This window comes from Stenella coeruleoalba, assembly GCF_951394435.1.
Source record: "Stenella coeruleoalba genome assembly, chromosome: 7".
Lineage (NCBI taxonomy): Eukaryota > Metazoa > Chordata > Mammalia > Artiodactyla > Delphinidae > Stenella > Stenella coeruleoalba.
In genome coordinates this window covers 54,318,791-54,342,069 of record NC_137153.1, presented here as the reverse complement: position 1 = coordinate 54,342,069, position 23,279 = coordinate 54,318,791, and the positions used below count along the sequence as shown (strand labels likewise).

Here is a 23,279-nt window from a genome sequence, read left to right as displayed (position 1 = left end):
GTGCAAAAACAGTTTGGCAGTTTTTTTACAGGTTATATAAACTTAACAAAGGACTCAGCAATTCCATTCTTAAGAATCTACCCGAGGAATGAAAACATGCACAAAGACTTGAACATAAACCTTCATGGAAGCAGTGCCATAGCCCAAAACAGGAAAAAATCTAAGTGTCTATCAACCTGAGAGTAGATAAATAAAATGTGGTATATCCACACAATGGACTATTATTCAACAGTCAAAAAGGAATTAAACAATGATACATGCTAAAAGAGAGATGAGCCTCACAAATGCTATAGTAAATGAAAGAGGCCAGATCCACGATATACACTGTGTGATTCCATTTATATGAAGTGGATGAAAAGGCACATTTATAGAGACAGTAGGTGGTTGCTGAGGCTGGAGGTGTATGAGTGAGGATTGACTGCAAATAGGCTTGTGGAAAATTTTGAAGGTGATGGAAGGGTTCTAAGATCAGCTTGAGCTGATGGTTGCACAACTTTGTAAATTTACTAAACACCATTGAATTGTGTACTTAGAGTCTATAAACTATATTCCAATAAAGTGTTCTTAGTTGTTAGAGGAAAAAAAGTTAGCCAAGAGAGAAAAAAAAAAAAGATTAATCTGTTCTTTAATCACATAGCCTTCTGTGGTTTCTTATATTCTAGCACTTAATTATACTATTTTCAAATCAGCTGCCTTATTCTCTGACTTACATTCCCCATTGGAAAGGTAAACAGAGCATGATTGATGAATCTGGTAACTATTCTTTCCTGCTCAGGACATTATTCTGTTAGATCTTTAGATGGATCGTACCTGTCTTGACCAACTGACATTTCAAGCACCTGGCCCTGAAACCAGAAGCAGAAATCAGAAAAAGCTAGGAGACTACAGAGAACAAAGGCACATGATATGCAATTTCCAAGAAGACGTGCTTTGTGGAACTGTTCAGTGCACCCCAAGAGCTCAGCGTGAGCATCCTGCCTTGATGACTATCAGTGTACCTGCCAGTCAGCCCGAGGCAGGGAAGGGATCCCAGCCTAGAGGAGAAAAGGAGGAGAGGGGACAAGAGGAAGTGAGGAGAGAGAACAAAGTGTTGGCAAATCACCCTGTTACCGGCAATTTCTGTTACTGCAAAAACGGTATCTAACTCATAAGCTGCTAGAGACATGTAAGGGCCACTTGTGTTATCAGACAAACTGAAAATATTTAGTTCAGGTCCCTAAAACGTGAATCCTAGAACCTTACGATCACATTTCATAACTGTGGGGAAAATTAGAAAAGGAAACATTGGGCAGAGATTCAAAGAGGAAATGCCTTCTGCCAAACCAGGTCACCTGAGCTTTCTGTCTAAGCGTGGACCAGGGGAGAGTGGGTGAGACAAAGGGTCTGATTTGTGAATCAAAGTTTACTTTAACAGCGAGGCAGGCTGGGACAGGTTCTCATCTCATTCATATTTTCCCCCGTAAAAGGCAGAGAATACTTTAAGACTGCTAGTCCCATGTATGTGCATGTGGATGTTTACTTGGGCGGGGCAGAGGAAGAAGAGACGAATGGGGGGGTGATGCTCAGAGGAAGTGCATGTTTCTTGAGGGTCAGCCTGATGAGTACTGGTAGGCACTTTTCCTTCATTTAGTCCTTCCAGCAACTTTGTGAGATGGGTATTATTATACTTACCTGACATGTAAGAAACTGAAGCTCAAAAATCTTTCCTACCTATAAAATAGGTTACATTACCCATGATACACATTATATACAAGTAAGAACTTAAGGCTCCAAATCTTGAGGGGCCAGTGTTACGTACTTAGTAAGTGGCAGAGCTGGTATTTAAATTTAGGTCCATGTGAGCCCTGAGCCCCTCTTCTTTCTTTTATACCACACTGCCCATTCAGGTTTGGATAGTTTAAAAAAATGTTCAGCCTTTCAGCTTCGGCTCTCTGATTTCTTGTTTCTGGATGATAATAAGCCAGCCAGAAGTCCTCCTAGGAATTCTTTTCTCCCCTAGGGCTAGAAGAATAGAAAAACACCACCATGCCCTTGAAGCTTTGCTAACAATCACAACTATAAAGGCTGGAGTCAGTGCCGAGAGGATATTGTTAACAAATGGCTTAAGAAAAACCTTCAGAGCGTTTGTAGCCCCTCCACCATTTGTAAAATCTTAGGGAGGAAACCTGATCCAGAAAATGGTTGGAAAGAAGCAAACCCCAGTATCAGAAAAATAAAAGGAGGAGGATCACTGCCTTCAGACAGCTTGTTTTATCGTGAACAATAAAAGTGTTCCAGTTGATTCAACAAAAAATAACCAAAAACAAGGCTATTTTTAAAAAGGCATTTATAGGACTGTGGGTTTCATTTCCTTTGCTTTTAGATCTTTAGCCTCTCATTCTGAGCAACAGATGCTGTCGTATAAGGAAGACCACCTGCTTTCCAGGGCATCTCTGCAACAAATAGCTTTGAGGGAGAGAGAAGAAAGATCACAGGATGAAAAGGAAAGAATTAGAAAGGGGGAAATGGGAAATTAAGAAGTTGGCTTAATGCACATCTTCTGAATTATTCAACTGCTAAAAAGCCGACAGATTTCTTTTGACACTTGACTGTCTCACTGTGTCTATATCCATATTTCACTTTTTAAGGACCTACTTAAAGAGAATTCTGTCCATCTGCACAGCCCAGTTTTGTGACATATTTATCTTGCTTTGCAAAATGGAAGTATAAAAAAATTTATAGAACATGGATATTAATTAAATGGTGTTTTAGTTGAGGAAAGTTGCTCAGCTTTAAAAGGACTCCCAAGGGTGAATCTTTTTGTAAAAGAAAGACTTGGAAATTAAAATAGCAGCGCACACTCACTCACTCCTTCCCCTGCCCCACCCCCGGCAAAAAAATGACTTGGTATTTTTAAGTTCCAAAGTTTCTAAAAATGTGTTAAAAACGCTTACTTGAGGCAACAGGTATGACTTGACTCACTTGAAATTACAACCTCATAGGCTAATCATTTGGAGAGAACTGCATCCCAAATGCCAAGGAAAATACGATATTAAGGAAATTATTCATATAATTCCAATCAAGTTAACATTCTCACCTGAAGCATACCAGTAATAAAAGTAATAACAGGAAAATGTCTACAGTTTGGAGTCTCAGGAAATAATTTGTTCTAGAAAGCTGTATTTTCCATACAGTGAAGGTTTTCCTTTTATTAAACACCCAAATATTATTTTAAGTTCTAACTGGTTTTAAGATCTTTGTCAAATATATCATACATTGCTTTGCCTTCTTAAACAGTGTTTAGTTATAGTTTATTCTATTAATACTTTCAGAAAGGATCTCAGAGAACTATTAAACTATAGTCTAAACATAATTAGAACTCTTTTTGATGTCCCAGGATCTTCATGCACCAGCAACAGCATGAGGCTATAATAAGGCAATGCCCTTGGGAAGATAAGCATACTTGGTCCTTTGCTCTGTGGTGGCCATATCCCCCTGTATTGTTTTAATTGTTATGTCTGTTTTTTGAAGTTGCTCTGTCTCTTCCCTTGCTGTCAAGCAATCACTTTTTTGTCCATGTTACAGGGCTCCCTCTGACAGTATCCTCCCTCTGTCAGAAAGTGTTATTACTAATACTCCAGAAGCTCTGAAACCAAATGATCCATTAGAACAAAAAGGTGCTAAGTAAGGGCTCAAAAGAGGATCTGCTCTTCTAATGTGTAGCCCAACAACCAGAAAAAAGCAGGTTGGAATAAGTTTTCTCTAACAGTAGTGCTGACAGATGATATTCATGGTGCAATATTTGGGACATACTTATACTCAAAAATCATTTGCTGTTTATCTGAATTCAAATCTAACTGGACATTACCTGTATTCTTATTTGTTAAATCTGTCAACTCTAAACAGGTGCTGCTTACCTGCTTCAGTCTACTCTAGCCATCCAGGCTTTGATTACAATGGTTAAGTAGAATTGACCCCAACTAGATGGCTTAAGTAGAATTGACCCCAATCCTTTAATTCTAGATATTATGACAACAAAAATGTTCATTGAGAAATAACTAAAATTACATTATCTAAAATGAACCATATTTTTTAAATATAACATGTACAAAAATATATCAGTAATCTATAAAGATCACTCACCAGAGTTCAGGTATTTATCCTCAGCTTTTTGGGCAATGTAGCACTTATCCTGCATGGCTAAAGGAAGAGCCTCTGAACTAGGCAGGGTTTTTCTTTTTCTTTTTAGATTTTGCTGATATTCTTGTGCCTGTGTTGTCTGTGCTTGGGCATTCTTAGAACTTGAAAGTATTTGAAGACTATTCTTAGTTTCTGCTAATGTAATTGTTTAAAGAGACTACAATAAACACATCTTCAAATGTTGACTTTTCTGGGGTGTTTAACCTCCTGGAACCTACTCTGCAAAATGACCATTAGAACTCACATTTTTACCTGGGACAGCTTGCTTCACCCAAGACACTGCCAAGATACAGAAGTTAATAGTCTAAGCCCTTTGGCAAGGAGATTCTTCTACTGGCACAAACTTGGCTGTCACAGTACTTCCAAATGTAATAACATCAATATTCCTCCTCTCCTCCCTTCAGAGAAGAGAGTCCAATCAGAGTCACTAAAAATCTGAAAAACATGGATGATGCAACATTGATGGCACATATGCCCAATAAGCAAAACTTTCTTTTTGATTATTGAATATATTCCAGGCAAATTAGTTGACTTAATAACTGAGATGTGGATAAGTAAGATGTTTCAGCATTAGAGTAGACAAGATAAATCAGAATAATTCTCTACTTCAACACACAAAAAATAGATGAGGCTATCACTTCTGTGGTATTACTGCCAAAATGTATTCAATACACGCCAAACCTAATCGTAATGAAATAGACAAACCCCAAATAAGGGACATTGTGCAGAATAGTTGGCTTATACTCTTCCAAAGTGTCAAGATCAAGAAAGACAATCTTAGGAACTCTTCCAGGCTGAAGACTTAAGAGACATTATAATAAATGCACTGTGTAATCTTGGATTGTACCCTCGACCTGATTTTCAAAAAAAATTAGATATAAAGGATTTTATTGGGACGATTGATGAAATTCGAATATAGACAGTAGATTAATATCATATCAAGTTAAATTTTCTGATTTTGGTAACTGAACTATGATTATTTAAGAGAATGGCCTTATCTAAGAAATCTACACTTCAGTGTTCAGGGGTAAAGGGCATGATGCATCCTACTCATTCTTGATATACATATGCAAAAGGAGAGAATGATAAAACAAATGCGGAAATATGTAAACAATTGGCAAATCTTGATAAAGGGTGTACAATAGTTCTTTATGCTAGTCTTGAAACTTTTCTGTATATTTAAAGTTATAACAAAATAAAAAGTTATCCTGAAAGTAAGGTAAATAACAGTTATCTTAATAATAACTTAAGGCCTCTCTTTAAAAAAAGGAAAAAATACTGTAGGTAGTCATGCTATCAAAATGAAATGTCATTTGACATTTCACGATATTATAATAATTGTAATACTATTTGTAACTGTACTATCAAAAAGAAATGTTAAGCATTAAAAAAATAGACATAGAACTAATGTTTCTGACATGTTTATTAAGTAACTTCATCTTAATTTGATGCTCAACAGAAGAGTCATTACTCCAAACAACAAACAAACAAACAAAAAACCTTAAAATTGAAATAAGAAGTTTAGAGCAACTAAGTGGAAGAAATATGGTAGAGAAAAATGGGTGATGACCAATTCCTTCTGAAAATACTGTAGCCCAAATTGCTTAGAATTTGCTTCATTCTGATTCTAAAAACAAAATACTTAGTTCATAGATGTTATGGGAAAACAATATATTACAAAGCTACATTGGATCACTTCTTCAGACACTTTCATAATGATACGCTCCCAATCCAATTATCAAGATCCAAAAGTTTTCTTGAAAAATTCTCATATCTAAGTATCCTTTAAAAGGAGCTGAGATTGTGGGTCTTCCACTTTCCGATTCTTCATATAAGGAATTTGAAAGTCACCACTCCATTCTAACAACAAGTAAAAAGATAAACAGACTGAAAAATCAACAACTCTTCTTGGATCCATCAGAGAGGGGAGATAAAAACAGACCCCTGTGCCCAAGATTGGAGAGACAGACAGGGGAATACAGGGAGTCACAATTTATTGGAGTAGAGACTCATGCATGGAAACCACCTGATTGGAAACTACTTAAGTGGAAACTGCTCAGGAACAACTCCCAGGGCAGAAAAAACTAAAATGTAATTGACAACTCACTGGAAGCTTAGTGTGCACAATGCTGAGAGTTAAAAACTTCAGAGTGATCTAATAATTGGGGGTGCCCCATGCTTTTGTAAGATTTACCACCAGGAACTCAAACCAGGTTCTCATAATAAATATTGAGAAAAATCTCCGGCTTCTGACAGGGGGAGTGGAAAAGTAACCATTTTGATATATGTCAGAGCATATTTCTTAAGACCTGCCCTCAGGAGAAGCTAGTTGGCTAGATCCTAACATACTGAGGTATTATCAGAGCCTAACTGACCTGCGGAAGGGAAATGCCCAACTCCAGTCAATATTAGCCTTCTACATGGGAGAAAGAAAATATTCAACTCTGGCACATTCTAGCCATCCTGTGACACCTAAGAGGGGAGAAAAAACTGAGAAACACTTGTGAAGTTCACAGTCCAGAGGCATAGGCTCACTAAAAGACTAAGACCTAATCATAGGATTATAAAATTCTTCCCCTCTCCCACACCATACCACCACTTTACTAAAGACCTATTTACAGGAGTTCCTTTTGCCAGTATGTCATGTCCAACTATCAAGAAAAAAATTACAAGGCATACTAAAAAGCAAAAAACACAATATGAAGAGAAAGAGCAAGAATCAGGAACCAGACATGTCAGGGATATTGGACCTATCAGATCAGAAACTTAAAACAATTATGATTAATATGCTAAGGGCTGTAATGGATAAAGTAGATACCATGCAAGAACAGATGGACAATGCAAGCTGAGAGATGGAAATCCTAAGAAAAAGCAAAAATAATTCCTAGAGATTCAAAATATTGTAACCAAAATAAAGAATTCCTTTGACTGGCTTATTCTAGACTGGACATGGGTGAAGAAAGTATCCCTGAGCTGGAGGATAGATCAATAGAAACCTTTAAAACTACAAAGTGAAGAGAATAAAGACTGAAAAAAACAAGACAGAATATCCAAGGACTGTGGGTCAACTACATACAAAAGATGTACCATCTGTGTAATGGGAATACCAGAAGGAAAAGAGAGAAAGGAACAGAAGAAATATGTGAAACAATATTGACCAGGAATTTCCCCAAATTAATGTAACACAACAATCCACAGATCCAGGAAGCTCAGAGAATACCAAGCAGGATAGATGCCAAAACACGTACACCTAGGCATCTCATTTTCAACCACAGAAAGTCAAAGAAAAAAATCCTGAAAGGAGCAAGAAGGGGGAAAAACCCTCACCTTAAAGAAACAAAGAATTACATCTGCCTTCAACTCAGAAACCAGGCAAGCAAGAAGAGATAGAATGAAATATTTAGTGTTGAGAGTGAAATCACAGAATTCTGTACCCTGCACAATTACCTTTCAGAAGTGAAAGAGAAATAAAGACTTGCTCAGACAAACAAAATTGAGGGAATTTGTTACCAATAGACCTACCTTACAAGAAATGTTTTAAAATATTCTTTATAGAGAAGGAAATTCATATACATCGTAAACTCAGATCTTGAAGAAGGAATAATGTAAGTAAAATAAAAACTTTTATTTTTCTTAATTGATCTAGCAAATAATAGTTTGCTGAAAATAATAATAGCAACAACGTATTTGATTACATATATATATATAGTGTGTGTGTATGAAATGAATAACAGCAATGGTGCAAGAGACAGAGGAAGGAATTAATATTATTTTATTTTTATAAGGTACTAACACTTCCTGTGAAGTGATACAGTGTTATTTGAAAGTGGACTTGAATTAGTTGTAATTGTATATTGCAAATTCTAGGGCAACCACTAAAAAAAAAGTAAAAAATAGAAATATAATTGATATGCTAAAAAAAGAGGATGAATCAAATAAAATTCTTAATTAAAATCATGAAAGGCAGAAAAAGAATGGAAAACAAAAATAGGAAAAGACAACAAGAGCAACAAATAGAAAACAGTAACAGACATGGTAGACAATAATCCAACTATATAAGCAATCACTTTGAATGTCAATGGTCTAAATACACCAATTAAAAGGTATGGATTGTGAGAGTGGATCAAAAAGCAAGATTCGACTATATGTTGTCTACAAGAAAAATCACTTTAAATATAAAGACAAACAGATTAAAAGTAAATGGATGGAGAAAAATACACCATGCTGCCACTAATCAAAAGAAAACAGGAATAGCTGTATTAATTACAGGCAGAGCCGACTTCAGAGCAAGGAACATTATCAGAGATAAAGAAGGGAATTACATAATGATAACAAAGAGTCAATTCTCCAAGAAGACATAACAATCTTTAATGTGTATGTACCTAACAATGGAACATCAAACTACATGAGGCAACACCTAACAGAATTGTAAGGAGAAATAGATTGATCTACTATCATAGTTAGAGACATCAGCACCCCTCTATCAGAAATGGACAGGTCCACCAGGCAGAAACTCAGTAATGACAGGTTGAACTCAATAACCCCATCAATCAACTGGATATAATTAGCATCTATAGACTACCTCACTCAACAAAGGCAGAATACACATTCTTCTTGAGCTCACATGGAACATTCACCAAAACAGATCACATTCTGGGCCATAAAACATACTTTAACAAATTTAAAGAATAGAAATCATACAATGTCTGCTCTCAGATCACAATGAAATTAAATTCGAAATCAATAACAGAAAGATAACTGGAAAATCCCAAAATACATGGATATTAAACAACACACTTTTAAATAACACATAGGGCAAAGAAGAAATCTCAAGAGAAATTAAAACATTTCATTTTTTAATATCTTTATTGGAGTATAATTGCTTTACAATGGTGTATTAGTAAGTGAATCAGCCATACATATACATATATCCCCATATCTCCTCCCTCTTGCGTCTCCCTCCCACCCTCCCTATCCCACCCGTCTAGGTGGTCACAAAGGACCAAGCTGATCTCCCTGTGCTATATGGCTGCTTCCCACTAGCTATCGATTTTACATTTGGTAGTGTATATATGTCCATGCCACTCTCTCGCTTCATCCCAGCTTACCCTTCCCCCTCCCCGTGTCCTCTAGTCTATTCTCTATGTCTGGGTCTTTATTCCTGTCCTGCCCCTAGGTTCTTCAGAACTTTTTTTTTTTTTTCCTAGATTCCATATATATGTGTTAGCATATGGTATTTGTTTTTCTCTTTCTGACTTACCTAACTCTGTATGACAGTCTCTAGGTCCATCCACCTCACTACAAATAACTCAATTTCGTTTCTTTTTGTGCCTGAATAATATTCCATTGTATATACATGTCACATCTTCTTTATCCATTCATCTGTTGATGGACACTTAGGTTGCTTCCATGTCCTGGCTATTGTAAATAGAGCTGCAGTGAACATTGTGGTACATGACTCTTTTTGAATAATGGTTTTCTCAGGGTATATGCCCAGTACTGGGATTGCTGCATCATACGGTAGTTCTATTTTTAGTTTTTTAAGGAACCTCCATACTGTTCTCCATAGTGGCTGTATCAGTTTACATTCCCACCAACAGTGCAAGAAGGTTCCCTTTTCTTCACACCCTCTCCAGCATTTCTTGTTTGTAGATTTTTGGATGATGGCCATTCTAACTGGTGTCAGGTGATACCTCATTGTAGTTTTGATTTGCATTTCTCTAATGATTAGTGATGTTGAGCATCCTTTCATGTGTTTGTTGGTGACCTGTATATCTTCTTTGGAGAAATGTCTATTTTGGTCTTCAGCCCATTTTTGGATTGCGTTGTTTGTTTTTTTGATATTGAGCTGCATGAGCTGCTTGTTAATTTTGGAGATTAATCCTTTGTCAGTTGCTGAAATTTAAACATTTTGAACTAAATGAAAATATAACTTATCAAAATTTGTGGAAAGAAATTGAGGAAGGCACAAATAAATGGAAAGATATTCTGTGCTCATGGATTGGAAGACTTATTGTTGTTAAAATTTCCATATGCCCGAAGTGATCTACAGAAAAGCAATGTACAGGTTCAATGTAATCCTATGAAAATCCCAATGGTGTTTTTCACAGAAATAGAAAACACAATCCTAAAACTTACATGGAATCACAAAAGACCCCAAATAGCCAAAGCAATTTTGAGAAAGAAGAATATAGTTGGAAGCATTACACCTTCTGATTTCAAGCTATATTACAAAGCTATAGGAATTAAAGCAATATTGTTTGGCATAAAACAGACACAGATATCAGTGGAAGAGAATAGAGAGCTCAGAAAAAAACCCACACATCTATATCAATTGATGACTAAGGAGCCAAGAATATACAATAGGGGAAGGATAGTCTTTTTAATAAATGGTGTTGGGAAAATTGGACAGCCACATGTAAAAGAATGAAAGTGGACCACTATTTCATATCATATACAAAAATCAACTCAAAATAAAAGACTTGAACATAAGACCTGAAACCATAAAACTCCCAGGAGAAAATATAGTGGGTAAACTTCTTCACGTCAGCCTTTGCAATGATTTTTTGGATTTGACGCCAAAAGCAAAAATAGCAGTGGCACCCCAAAACTACCCGTGCATTCCTTCCAGATCACAATCCTCTCTCTCCCTTCTGAAGTAATAATTATTCTGATTTCTACAGTAATAATTTCTTTTCTTTCCTTTATAGTTTTACCACCTACATATGCATACCTAAAGAATACAATTCAGTTATCTTATTTTTTTACATTTATGAAAATGGAATTATGCTGTATGCATTATTTTGTTCTTTTGTTTTCAGTGAACATTATAATTGTACAATTCATCCATGTTGTAAATAATAGAAGTTTTTCATTTTTGACTCTTTACTTCTCTACCCCCTTTAGTAGACTTTTAGCCCCTTTTGTTCACCATTATATTTCCACTATTTCGTAGTATGTGCTTAAAATATATATGTTGTGAAAACCAAAGCCATCTATACCCACACAGCTTACTGTCCACATTAACATAACGTTATTATGCCACTGTCTTACTCAATATTACTTCATTATTCCAGGAAAATCTTGCCTAGGAAGATAGAAGTTACAAATAACCTTATTTTTCATTTCAGAAACTTCCTTTAAAAACCATTTAAATAAACATTAAATTCACCAATTTTCAGTAGGTAGCATCAAACAACTGAAACAACTGCTTCCTCTCCAAGATTCTTTGAGCACTTGTCTCTCTACCTTTGCCTTGTTGTGTCCTCCAATGCTAAACTTTTGAATCACGATTCTTACCCAATCCTAATCAAGCTACCACATTGAAAAACTTGCCTTAAACCAGACTCTAAAACTCCATAAATATCCTAATTTTGCCCTCTGCCCTCTGAGAGGCATTAGAATTCTGTCAAGACAGTGGGTGGCACTTACACAAGTATTTGTACTATAAATGTTACTTTTAGCATGGTAAGAATAAACTCAGCTTTGTCTGTTGACAGGTTCTTTTGATGATATTTTCAGGGAGCCATCATCGTACATTTGATTGAGTTTGTAAATGAACCAACGCAACCTCAGGCAGCATATTCAGCTTAGAGAGTAAGTGTGTTTTGGCACAGTGCAGCATTCCTGTGAACTGCTAAAGCATCCACTACTTTGCAAAGAATAACAGAGAGGCAAAGCTTCTCATGGAGATCAAATTAGAAAGGCCTGATACTTAAAGTTTCTACTTTATGCAAGAGCATTAGGAAAGTTTGGATAAATCCACAGAACAAGATACTAATGATTTGTGGCAACTAAGGAGTTACAAATAAATCTTCAGAACAAGACTGCTTAGTCCACACTTTATGCTTTTTACGAAAAGATGGAGAGAGTACTCTCAGGATGCCTGGACAAATATGTTTCATGGCCAACAAGCTTACTAATGCCTCAAGCACACTGACCTTGAGAAATTGGAGTTATATTCATTAAAAGAGGTATAGGGTCCAGAGTTTCTAACCATTGCCATCACTACCATCAACAATGCCTCACCGTCATCTCGAAGTCATCTCAGAGTAAAACAACAGTGCAACGGGTAAGACTTGGGCTAGGATGGAGTAGATGTGTTTTGCATGTGAGATGGACATGAACCATTGGGGACCAGAAGGTGGATTGTGGTTAGATGAATAATGCCCCCCTCAAATTTGTCTACATCCTAATTCTCAGAACCTGTGACTGTTACTTTATGGGGCAAAAGGGACGTTGAAGATATGATTGTTAGGATTGAGGTGGGAAGATTATCCTAGATTACCTAGTTGGCCTGATGTAATCAACGTAATCCTTATGAGGGACACAGGATGAATCAGAGTCAGAGAAGGTGATGTGATGATGGAAACAGAGATTGGAAGGATGCCCTTTGAAGATAGAAGAAGGGGATCATAGCAAAGGAATGCAAGAAGCTGAAGAAAGCAAGAAAATGAATTCTCCCCTCAGAAAATTCAGAAAAAAGCAGTCCTGTTGACACTTAATCTTAGCCCAGGGAAACTGATTTTGGACTTCTGACCTCCAGAACACTAAGAGATATATTTGTTGTGGTTTAAACCACTAAATCTGTGGCAGTTTGTTATAGCAGCCATAGGAAACTAATACAGACAGAGACATTATACACAGTCCCACTAACTAAATTAAGACACTATATCCATTTTTGACTGTTGCATAACAAATTATCACAAATGTGAAGGCTTAAAACAACATACCTTTATTATCTGATTTCATAGATCAGGAGTTCAGGCAGTCTTAGCTGGGTCCTCTGTTCAAAGATCTCACAAAGCTGTAATCTACATGTTGGCTGGGGCTGGGGGTCTCATCTGTGGCTTGAATCCTCTTCCAGCTCTGGTTGTTGGCAGAATTCATTTTCTTGCAGCTGTAGAACTCATGGTGTCTTGGAAAGAGTCACTGTTTCTTCCATCTGACCTCTAGACCCTCTTTTAAATGGCTCATCTGATTAAGTCGGGCCCACTCAGGATAAGCTTTCTTTTGATTAATTAAAAGTCAACTGACTTAGGATTTTAATTAATCTTTAGAATCTTTTCACCTTTGCCATGTCACATAACCTAATTATGGGATGGATATCTCATTCTGTTCCCAGATCCTGCCCACACTCAAGTGGAAGAGATCATACAGGGTGTGTACATCAGGCAGTGAGACTATTGGGGCTTTCTTAAAATTCTGCCTACCAGAGACACATAAAATGTCATTTTTTAGACATTTTAGACACATAAGATCTTAGGTCCTAAACTAAAATTCTCATATTTCTGAAATTTACAGAAAATCTAATCCTAGCAATTGAGGATGTTATTTATATATATATATATATATATATATATATATATATATATATGTGTGTGTTCAGTGCATGTATATATACACAGAATCCTTATAAAGTTTTACATCTATCTATATATCCTTTTGCAGGAAATTATTCTGTTTTACTGATTAGGAATCTTTGTCGAAAAAATCAAATTACCTATAATTATGAAACAAGAAAGTCACTGAAGGCCTGGGATCAAAATTCAGGTCTCAACAATTCTTGTTTGAAGTTTTACCCACTATACCATAATATAATCAGTATGTGGTAACCAGAAAACGCATTATGAACTCAGTATGAGAATTCAGATTTATATGGTATTGATGTCAATAATTTCCAGCAGGAGACTATAATACAAGCCCTCACAAATGCTGGCGTTTTCCCTTCACACCCCTAGGGAAGCTTTAATCTTCCAACATTATCAATTAAGCACTAATATTGTATTCTTACTACCTTCTTGTATGTTTAAGAAGTTGACATGGCCTCACTGCTCAAGGCACACACACTATTTATGAGGTTCATGTCCTTACCATTTCATCATGGAGTCCAATAATTTATTATTCATTTCATTTAGGACAATTAATGGTTTTGTTGACAAATCATTTTGCAGCTATAATTTGGCAGTCCTGATTAAGTCATGGCCAGTAGCCTCATGAAACTAATCGGGAAGATGAAAGAAAGGGGGGCGGGAGAGAGAGAGACAGAGAGGGAGAGAGAGAGACAGAGAGGGAGAGAGAGGCAGAGAGAGAGAGAGGACTCGTATCTTTATTGTTTCCCTTTTTTCATACCTTTTTTCTGGTAGAAGCCAATGGGTCAGTATAGATCAAGTTTTTATTCAATATGCTAACCCTCTAGTCACAGTAGGGATTTAGTAGGATTAGAATTTTCTCTAACATCCGGTATTGCAAATAATGCTTCTGTTTTCCTCTTCTCATTTGTTTTCTCCTGGAAATCAGAATTTATACTGTACCAGACAAAACTCCAGGAAAGAAGCTAGGGGCTATGGCTTCTAGCTTCACCTCTGCCTCTAACAAGTTATGTGATCTTGGCAAGTTATTCGGGGCCTTGGTTTTGCATCTAAGAAATAACAGAAGATTTTAAAACTCCATGTAGGTTTAAAATTATATGATTCTCTGTTGAACTAAATCCAAGTGAAATTCAGTATCTATTTAGTGAAACATTATTTTGTGTCATGACTTTGGTATTACTACTTCTATTGCTTTTTTAAAAAAAAATGTATTGCTTTTTAATAGCTTGGAAACAACTCACATTAACTATGACAGCCAAGTAGAAATGAAATTGGGAGCAGAAATAATGATAAAACTGCCATCTAATGAGCACTTAGTATGTGCCTGGTGCCATGCTAAGTGCTTTAAACATTTTATTTAATCCTCAGGACAATACTCTGATAGGATTATTACCTCTACTTTATAAATGGGGAACCGGAGGCAGCTTAGGATGGTTAGGTGACCTCCCCAAGGTTGCATTGCTAAGCTAGTCAGTAGCAGAGCTCAAATTTGAATCTACACCACCAGACTCCAAAGACTGTGCTTTTGAGGTTTAAGCTCTTCCATTACCACCTGCCCCTTCACTTGCATGGTGGCCAGTCAAACCCAACGTTGTTAAACTGTGAGGTTACCCAAGCAGGCAACATAAACTGTTGTTCACACTCGCCTTCCCACACCCTTTGGAGCACACTGGTGGGAGACTGAATGGCTAGCAAGTGTGGGCTCACTCCTTCCTGCTTTCAAAAACTCTACCTCACAGGGTCTCTGCTTCCCTTGTCAGCATCCCCATGGCTTTAAGAATCAGGGGAGTTCAAAGGTAGATCTTCCTCTGGAAAAATCTGGAAGACCACTTGCACTACTGCATTCCAGAATACTTGCCTTTACTAATATGCAACTGCTAGCAGAAATTGACCTATTTTTTCCCACTTTAAAAGAAATTATTGTAAAATTAATACGACATAAAAATTTAACACTGATCAAAAGGGTAAAAGTAAAAAGTTAGAGTCCTCTAGAATGTGATAGTTGGATGAACATGAGAAATCCTTTTTATTTCCTAGATGATAAAAAATGAGTCAGTGAGTTTGTACAAGTCACTCAGCTACTCAGTGTGGTAGGAGTAGAATGACACTCAGTGCCCTGACTCTCTTGCTTTGGTGCTTTTTCTGCTACTGGGGAGTTCTGATTAAAGAAATATCACAAGATGCATGAGAGGAGAATGCCATGGAAGGACCAAGGCAGAGATTGAAGGAGGCAGACATTGTAACTGCAAGCCAAGGAATGCCAAAGAGTGCCAGTAAACCACCAGAAGTAGGAAGGAATCTCCTCTACAGGTTTCAAAGGGAGCATGGTCTTCTGACATCTTGATTTTGGACATCTTCAGAACTATAAGAAAATAAGTTTCTGTTGTTTCAAGCCACCCAGTTTGTGGTACTCTGTTCTGGCAACCCTAGTAAACTAATACAGAGAACTAAAGGGAATAGTAGGTGCCCAGAGTGGGGAATGGGGAGCTATCAAGTGGCAGTGAGAGATGAGTACAACGAAAATTGAGTTCCAAAGACAATTGTGTTCTACTTCACAAGTGACTCAGGAATGTATGGTGTCCTCCTCTTTTAAGTCTTAAGGGAAGACCAGCCTTCAGCTGAGTGTCTCTTGCCTCCTAGTTGCCTCCAACTTTCTGGGGGAACTGTTATATAGGGAGAAGCTTAAAGGCATCTCTAGGGTCTCATTCTTAGCCTTTCCAGATGTACTGCTGCTCTGACACCAAGGAGTTAGCCATCTTTTGCAGCTTAAGAACTTTGGGGAGGAAGAGACCTCTATTACCTGGGAAAGCTCCCAAGAGCCTCCAATCGCTGCAAACTTGATTTCTATGATTCCCAAGTCAGCCCTAGTGAATCCTTTCTGAAGTTTTTTTTGTTTGTTTCTTCCCATCTAGCTCACTTTCTGCCCATTCTCTCTGAAACATCCCTTCCCTAGTGCCAGGGAAACAAAATAACATAGATGCAAGAACTGGAGTCTGGGCTCCCTCAAAGAGAATATGTTGGGAGTGCGTAAATGCTGGTGAAGGGGGTGCAGGGGGGCACAGCTCTGGGAGAAGGTGTGGGGTATGTTCTTTGGCACTAGATGGCACAGGGTCTGGGGAAAAAAAGGCTTTCTCAGCCTATAAGCACCCCTGCTCCTTGTGAGAACGCTGGTGGAGGGAATTCCCATTGGCCTCGGTCCTGGACTGGCTTGGCCAAGCCTGTGTGCTCCACACTTGCTGTAAGAAGTAGGAGAGAGCCTGTGCAGAGTCTCCCGATGGGAGTTATAATCCTTCTCTCCTCCCTAGAGAATATTTCTGGGGTTATTAAAGGACTCCCCATTACTTCCAGCCCCTCCCCTCTAGAGTGGGTGCAGGAGAAATCAACCAGAACGGCAGCATCCGAGCAGCTCCCAGCTGTGACTGTTCCACCCTCTGCAGAGAGCCTGGTGCTATGGTTGTTGTGGGTTCTGGGGCTTCCAGCCCATCTCCCACAGGTGAAGTGACCTGAAACCAGAAGAACAAGATGGCGATGTTCATCTTCTCTCCCTTCTTCCCTTCCAATCCAAAAATAGGCTTCAGTAACTCTAGCTGCGTGAAAGCCACTAAAATCCCACCCAGGCAGGCCATGACGGTGAGTTGGCTGCTTCCAGAACCATTCCATTCGCCTCCAGCCCCCTTTCTACTGCTCCTTCTGTGCTAACTGCCTTCCCCTGCCCCTCTGCTTTCTAGTTAGGCTCTGACCTTTCAGAGCCACCTACCCAGGCTGCTCTGACCTTAGGACTTTTTTTTTTTTCCTCCAAAAGAATCCCTCCCTGTCCCTAAATCCTCATCAATAATCATTCCCCACCGCAGCCCTCAGTCTGTACTTAGGAAGAAAACAACTGTGAGATAAATTGAAATAAAGAATGGTAGATACTTTCTAGTGAGCTTAACATGGCTATACTTCCTGGAGTATTTATGTCTTAAAATACTAGTAACTTGATGTAGTAAATGAAATGGTGCCCCCCTCCCAAAATATACCCATGCCCTGACCACTGGAGCCTGTGAATATGACCCTATTTAGAAAAAATGATCTTTACAGATGAGTTAATTAAGTTAAGGATCTCAAAATGAGATCATCCTGGATTTATCCAGGTGGTCCCTAAATCCAATGACAAGTGTCCTTATAAGAGTCAGAAGAGAAGACACAAACACAGAGGAGGACAAGCCCATGTGAAGACAGAGGCAGAGACTGGAGTTTTATAGTCACAAGCCAAGGGCCACCTGGAGCCACCAGAAGCAACTACCTTCCTAAACATAAGCATGCTTAGCAGGTGTTTGCATAAGCCTTCCTGTAATTTTCTGTGCAAATGTCAACTTACATGTGCTTATTCTTTTGTTTAACACAACTGGGATTATACTATTCTGCTTTGCCTCTTGTCTTTTCCACTTAGTATATCATGGACACATTACACATGGGCCAGAAAAAGATTTGCTCATCTTTTGATGGCTACAATATTCTTATTGTATGGCTCTACCACAATTTATCTAACCATTCTCTATGGAAAGACATTTAGCTTATTTCTGGTGTTTTGCTCTTTTAAACAATGGTACAATGACAGCAGTGTACATATGTCTTTGTGTATTTGGCAAAAATTTTTAGAAATGGAATGTGTAGGTCAAAGCGCATGTTACCCAATTACCTTCCAGAAGGACTGTACCCAGTTTTACTCTCACAGGGTTTGAGAGGACCCATTTCCCCAGGTCATTGACCACACCAGGTGTGATCAACAAGTTAAATTGCTACTGACCTGTGTTTTTCATATTCCTCAGATGTTACTGGGTGGGGATGGGGAGAAAAATCTTCCATGCCTAGAATTATGACCTAAAACTCAAGTAAAAATTCTAATTAATGTTATTTCTCACACCTAAGGGAAAATATCGTCCCCAGATTATATTGTAGCTTTGTTCCCTCAACCCTGACATGTAGTGTTGGGTTAATCCCAGCCATTCCTCATCACCTTTCAGGGGATTCTCACCGTGACCTGAAAAATATTTTGACTTTTCAAATCCTGGTGTGATGACTTGAATGAATTTTATGCTGCTCCATTAATCTTCTGCCAGACACATTTGTCTGTAGCACATTGTACCTGAGGTCTCTGTTCCACTTGACTCGGATTTTATTTGGTGATTGTTTGATGTTGATTGACAACATTCCAGGAAATAAAGATGCAAACTTGATATCCTCAACCAGAGTGCCTGCTGGAGAAACACAGGCTGCTGTATTTCTTTGGGATAACTTGCCTCCTATTAACCCTGATTTTGTTTGTGCACATAAGGCTCCTCAGCTGCATGGCAGATCCAGGTCCTGAAACCTCATTTTTTGGCTAATTCCTCATTTCCAGTCAAGTCACATGGAAAGAGTATGTTGGAGGGACCCACACAACCTCCTTCTTATCCCAGTTTATTCACTACTATTTGCAGAGCTCTGTGACTGACACCCAAAGCAGCAGATCTGCAGTTCTGCAAATCCACCGTTCTTCTCGCATCCTTGCCAGGAGTGCTGCAGCCTGTGATCCCACCAGCTCCCATGCTCTGCAGTGGTTTTCTCTCTGCATGGCTGCTCCAGGGTACCATCACCAGCTGGCTGCCTGTCAGCATTGTGAGATGTAAATGTCCCTGTGCTTCTAGCCCTCCTTTACTATTTCTTGACACGGTTGCTATAATCTGGAGATGGAGATAGAAGATGCTCTGAATTTCCCACCTCTGTTCCCCATGGTGGGGGTGGGAGTGCGCTACTGGCTATTTCTTAGAATGGATTTTAACTGCTCTGTAAAAACCAATTAAGAATTTCTTGTTATGTATATTTTACCAGTAAAAAAAAAAAAAAAAAAAAAGCCAAACAAACAGAAAGACAAATTAAGAGCTGAGAGTGTCCCATTATTTTCCTTCCAAAAAAGCCACCGAAATTAGGTATTTCATCCTAAAGGTGTCTCTCCCCTCTGCATTATTATGTGTCTTAATAGAAAAACATGAGGGCCATCGGGCCTCTCCTTGGCATGACTTTCTTGATTTCCAGGGTGCTGGTTAGCTAGGTTAATGATGTACTAGAGCAGCGGACCCCAACCTTTTTGGCACCAGGGACTGGTTTCGTGGAAGACAATTTTTCCACGGACTGGGGGCGGGGGATGGTTTTTGGACGATTCAAGTGCCTTACATTTATTGTGTGCTTTATTTCTATTATTATTACATTGTAATATATAATGAAATAATTATACAACTTACCATAATGCAGAATCAGTGGGAGCTCTGAGCTTCTTTTCCTGCAACTACATGGTCCCATCTGGGGGTGATGGGAGACAGTGACACCTGAAGTGTGTTGCTTAAATCCAGTCTACTCCGTAATCTCGTTTTGTTTGTTTGTGTGTTTGTTTTCATAATCTCGTTTTGGAGTGTTTGTTGTCACTGCAAAAAACCCTGCTTCACAAAGATAGGATGTTGGAAATGGAAGCAGGCTTTTCAGTGCTTCTGTGGCAATCTCAGGATATTCCGCCTTGACTTTAATCCAGAACCTATGGAGATTTGAAGTTGTCTCACACATACTTTTATGGCCACCGTCATTTGCAATCTCAAGCAGTTGATCCTCTTCTAGCATGGACAAAGTTGATTCACCTGGCTTGTTCACAGATGGGTCGCAGATCCATTCCTTCCCAGCTCAGGGGTTTTTTGTGGTTGGGAAGTAATGCTCAAACTCTTTTGAAAGCTGAGATAGGTAATCATGCACCAGCTGGGAGAAGGAAGGCCCTGGCTCAGTCTCCTTCTAAATCTCTAATGTTTGAAACATGTCAAAAATCCTAATGTTCACTCGTTGCCCCCATAATTCCAGTTTGGCTTTGAATGCAGCCACTTTATCTACCAACCTGAACACAGTTGTCGTTCTCCCCTGAAACGACAGATTGAGTTCACTGAGCAAGTTGAATATGTCACACAAGTAAGCAAGTTTTGCGACCCATTCTGTGTCACTGAAATGTGCTGCCAGTGGTGACTGTTTTTCTAAAAGAAATCTCTGGAGTGGCTCTCATAACTCAAAAACTCTGGCCAGTGATCTACCTCTAGAAGCCGTCTCACTCCTGTGTATAAGAGAAGACGTGTGTGCTCTGCGTCCATCTCCTCACAGAGCTGCGCGAACAGACGTGAGTTAAGGGCATGTACTTTAACATGGTTGATAATTTTAATCACATCCTGCAAAACACTGCTAAGTTCAGGTGACATTTTTCGGCTAGCCAGCATTTCTCTGTGGATGACACAGTGTGTAGACTGACATTCAGAAGCGACCTCTTTGACCCGAGGAGTGAAACCAGAAAGCCATCCAGTCATGGCAGCCGCTCCATCCTGCATATACCGACACAAAATGACCAATTCAGTTTTCCTGATATGTAATCATTCAAAGACTTGAATAGGTCTGCAGCTGTGGTGTTGGTTGGCAACAAAAGTGCACATAACATATCGTAATGCACATCATCTTGAAAAATATATCACAGAAAAACAAGCATTGTTGCCTTGTTGTCAACATTGGTGGACTCGTCAACCTGGATTGCGTACCACAGTGACTCATTAATCCTGTCTGACAATTGCGCCTCAATATCCTCTGCTATTTCATCAATTCGTCTAGTTATGATGCTAGCCAAAAAAGGAACACGTGCCACCTTTTGAACTGCAGCCTCTCCTAAAAGCTCATGACAGATGTCCTTAGCAGCAGGCAGGATCAACTCTTCACCAAGAGTAAAGGGCTTCTTACTTAGCTTTAGCAATGCAGTTAGCCACTAAGAATGATGCTCAGTGCAGACACATTTGATGAAGCGGTGGCCTTCAATAATTGCTTCTGTTCTTCGTGTTCACGTTTTTTTCTTTTGAAAAACCCCAAAGGCTTGTCTTTTAATGCAGGGTGCTTACTCTCCATGTGGCGAAGCAGGTTTGAAGTTTTCAGGGCTTGGTTGGATAGCCAGTTGCCACATATTATACAAAGCAGGCTTTGAGAATGTGAATCAACTGTTGCAATGAACCTGTAATTTAAGTAGGACTCTTGGTATTTTCTTTTAAATGCAGCTTTCTTTTTGTTGGCGGTCTTAGAGTCTTCTGCCATCTCATCATTGGGTCTTTCCCCCTTTTCAAAGAAGCTCTCCAGCAACATTTGTTTTTTACTCATTTTGGCAAGGGTTAGCTTGTGAGCTTACGAAAACCAAGACAAGTGCGCAGTGTGGGAATGAGGTGCGGACAGAAGTGGTAAATAAAATAATGGGCAGGCCACATGCAGACTAAAATAAGTGTCAGATTCTGACTTAAAGCCTGCCACAAGATGCAGCTGTACAACTGAAGTACATGAACTCACTTCCCACTATAAAGCCTGCCACCAGATGCAGCTTAATTTTCACTTGCCACTCACTGATAGGGTTTTGATATGAGTCTGCAAGCAATTGATTTATTATGGTCTCTGGGCAGTCAAACCTCTCTGCTAATGATAATGTGTATTTGCAGCCGCTCCCCAGTGCTACCATCACCCCTCAGCTCCACCTTTGATCATCAGGCATTAGATTCTCATACGGAGCGTGCAACCTAGATCCCTCGCACGTGCAGTTCACAGTAGGGGTCGCGCTCCTATGAGAATCTAATGCTGTGCTGATCTGACAGGAGGCGGAGCTTAGGCTGTAATGCGAGTGATGGGGAGTGGCTGTAAATACAGATGAAGCTTCGCTCGCTCACCTGCCACTCACCTCCTGCTGTAAGGCCCAGTTCCTATCAGGCCCACGGACCAGTACCCGTCCGTGGCCTGGGGTTTGGGGAACCCCTGTACTACAGTGCTGGTACTGGAGATATTAAGCATATCCTCTTGTAGATTTCACTTGGGCAGCACATGATTAGATCATGCACTTGAACTTCTGAAACTTTTGTCTCCCAATTACAGTAGAGCCATGGATATTTTCACCTCTGGATTCCCTCTAACCTCCCCTTCCATAGTACTACATACTATCAGATCACACAAAGTCAGGTGGGAGGTATGATGAACAAAATGCATTGCCCAGACCTTTCATTCTTCTCAGCCTAGCTGCTTCCTCTTTGGGGTTTCAGGGAAGGCTGCCTTCCATCTCTGATTTCCCCTTCTCAGCAGCTCTGCAGCACCTCACAACTGAGAATAAGTGGCAGACAACATCTTTTTCATACCACAGTGCAGGTCTGGGCAGGGTGTGGGCAGGAATCTGAAAAAAGATGAAATAAGTAAGAAGTGAGTCAGAGTTCCAAAAACTGGATGGGGGTCGAAGATGGAAGCAAAAAGAATCATGGAGGATTTTGACCCCAGCAATGTGACCTGATTGCTGTACCTTCTTTCATACTGTATTAGCGATACTTTCGCAGCTGAATCGCCATTTCCTTGAGCCTACTGGTGTCTGGAAATCATTTTAAATAGCACTTAGTAGCATTTAGATTATTTTATGATAACGCAGTACCCATCGAAAGGATTATTAAGCTCATATTTGCAGTGGCCTGGGGAAAAAAATAATAAAATTGATCTCTTCGAGAGATGGCTCCCACAGTTGCCCCGTCAGCAATTACTCATTTAGAAGCCTCTCTGCCTACATTAGAACCTGAGATAAATTGGCATATGCTAATGCAGGGCTCTGCTGTGGGTTTCTTCTCCTTTAGGAGTTCAGGCTCTCATTACCTACCAACTGACGCACAGAATCCTCTACCCTAT

The 23,279-nt window shown here is 39.1% G+C and overlaps 1 long non-coding RNA gene and 1 pseudogene across 2 annotated transcripts in view; one reads left to right on the top strand and one right to left on the bottom strand.

Annotated features, from left to right (window-relative positions):
* LOC307189554 (putative monooxygenase p33MONOX) overlaps positions 1-22,409 on the bottom strand; it is a 110,217-nt pseudogene extending 87,808 nt beyond the window's left edge. The window contains exon 1 of the transcript in view: positions 22,300-22,409. The product of the transcript in view is annotated as a putative monooxygenase p33MONOX (transcript). The remainder of the gene's footprint in view (positions 1-22,299) is intronic.
* Positions 1-23,279, top strand: part of LOC307189614 — a 289,369-nt gene that overhangs the window by 119,959 nt on the left and 146,131 nt on the right. The window lies entirely within an intron of this gene.